At 48.1% G+C, this 2583-nt stretch overlaps 1 pseudogene; it reads right to left on the reverse strand.

Annotated features, from left to right (window-relative positions):
• Positions 1–571, reverse strand: part of LOC109512114 (hepatocyte nuclear factor 6 pseudogene) — a 10663-nt pseudogene extending 10092 nt beyond the window's left edge.
• Between the last annotated feature and the right edge of the window lie 2012 nt (positions 572–2583).

The raw sequence follows: 2583 nt of genomic DNA on the forward strand, positions 1-2583 counted from the left end.
GGGCGGGGCGCTGGATCCCGAGGACCCGGTGGAGGACGGGCGGCCCTCGTCGCTCCACTTGTTGAGATTGCGGCGCCGCGCGTTCATGAAGAAGTTGCTGACGGTGGAGAGCTCCAAGCCCAGCTGCTGCGAGATGGTCACCTGCAGGTCCTTGGTGGGCCGGTGGTTCTCCCGGAAGATGGCCAGCAGCGTGCGACGTTGGAGGTCGGTGAACACCAGCCGAGTGCGCTTGGGCCCCTGGTTCCTCTCCAGCTTGCTCTGCTCCTGCTCTTTCCTCTTGCAGGCTGCGGAGCGGGTGGGAACGCAACGACGAGACAAATTCAAACAAAAAGTCCAGGCAGCTAACGAAGACAAATGGATTAAGTGCGGGGAAAGTGGATTTGTCTGAAGGGAAAGCGCTGAGGTCGGCAAACCGGACGCCTCAAAAAGAGACGAATCAGCAACTTGTGTCAGGAAAGGCATCGTCGCACGCGTCCGGCAGCTTTGCGGTGATTCTGACGGGCACTCGGCTGCCTTCAGTGACACGTTAACTGATCGCAATAATCAACTGCATGAGCTGATAAGACAATTTAATGTGCTTCACACAAACAAAAGCACAAGACCTATTGACACCTATTGAATTCAAAATCCCCCGATCCATTCCCCACCCCCTCCCAATTTCAGCCCGCCAACATGACATTTTCTCAGATTTCAGTCATCCTCCATGACAGCTGTCTTCGTGTTGAATCCAAGTAAAGCTCTTGCAAACATCGGCTTTTACTTTGGGAATCCTTTTTGCCTCATTTCTGACATTTGAACCAGAAACTGCACCTTCATCATTTATGTTTGTGCGTTTTCTGCATTTATCTTCAATCTGAAATAATGTCCTCTTTTTGAATGAAGGGATTTTTTTTAATCTGATTTATCGATGAATAATACAAAAAATATAATCAAATAATAGTTAGTTGCAACCCGAATACTTTAACAGTTACTGCAGTGATACATTGACCCAGGATTGTAGCCATTGAATATTTTAACAATTATCCCATTGATTAATTGAGCAATGTGCAACATGTGAAATGCAGGGATTATTTTCTCCACTTGGGGTCATCGTCCTCACGTTGTACTGTCGTATCTGTGACTTTGAGTGTGCGTGGCTTTAAAAGGCGGGACCCGGCCTTGGTCAATCAGCGGAATGAGTGTGTAGAATTGGCTGGCTGTTAATTGGCTAACCCGTTTATGACTCTTCGTGTCATGTGAAAAAAAACAACAGTTGTGCATCATAACTTGAAGATGAGCAAATGGAAAGATTTCGTTTTTTATTCCAGACTTTGAGGAATGTCAGTGGGCGCCTCAACCGATGACCTTCAAACTCACACACGCATGCGTGCACACACGCGTACAGACACACACACACACACACATGCGCACGCCACACAAACACTCCATTAAATAAATGAAACAACCTCAATTGATCGGCTTCATTTCGTCATCCCCAAACATCTCATTCCAAGTTTCTTGGTCATTAGCCAGGGAAACAAGCGCGACCTCAGCCTTGTTCTCCATCACTCGATTACAACCTTCGGACAGTTTAAAGTATGACGAAACAACGATGTGACACGCTCGCTGCCATGTGATGCTTAAGGAGCGCCAACAACATGAGATTATGACAGCTATCCATCCATCCATCCATTTTCCGATCCGCTTCTCCTCACAAGGGTCGCAGCGGGGTGCTGGAGACTATCCCAGCCGTCTTCGGGCAGTAGGCGGTTGACACCCTGAACCGGTTGCCAGCCAATCGCAGGGCACAGAGGCAGACGAACCACCATCCGCGCTCACACTCACACCGAGGGACAATTTAGAGGGTTCAATCAGCCTGCCAAGCATGTTTTTGGAATGTGGGAGGAAACCGGAGTACCCGGAAAAAAAAAAAAACCCAGGAGGCAGGATCGAACCCACAACCTCTGCACTGTGAGGTCCACGTACTAACCACTGGACCGCCACGACAGCTATCTTAACAATAATATTATTATAACTAGGAAAACCAAAATTCTCGCTCACAATATGAATGAATTATCCTATTCCGAACCCTAACCCGGCTTACCCTAACCCTAACCTCAAACTCTAACCCCTAACCCTAACCCTAACGCTAAACTAACCCTAACCCCTCACACAAACCCCAACCCCGAACTCTTACCCTAACCCTAACCCTAAACCTAATTCCTAAAACCTAACCCTGACCCATAACCCTAACCGCTAACCCTAAACTAAACCCTAAACCCGAGCCCTAACCCTAACACTCAAGATTAACCCTAAACCTGACACTAACCTTTCCCCTAACCCTAACCACTAGCCCAACCTAACTTCTCACCCTAACCCCTAACCCAAATCATAACACTAACCCCCAACAAAAACCTTATCCCCTAACCCTAACCCTAACCTCTGATCCTAACTCTACCCCCTAAACCTAAGCCCTAGCCCTAACCCTAACCTAACCCTAACCCTCACTCCTAAGCCAAACCCTAAACCAGGGGTCCCCAACCTTTTTTGCCCCACGGACCGGTTTAAGTCAGACAATATTTTCAGGGACCGGCATTTAAGATG

The sequence above is a fragment of the Hippocampus comes genome, unplaced genomic scaffold, assembly GCF_001891065.2.
Source record: "Hippocampus comes isolate QL1 unplaced genomic scaffold, H_comes_QL1_v1.1 scaffold249, whole genome shotgun sequence".
Lineage (NCBI taxonomy): Eukaryota > Metazoa > Chordata > Actinopteri > Syngnathiformes > Syngnathidae > Hippocampus > Hippocampus comes.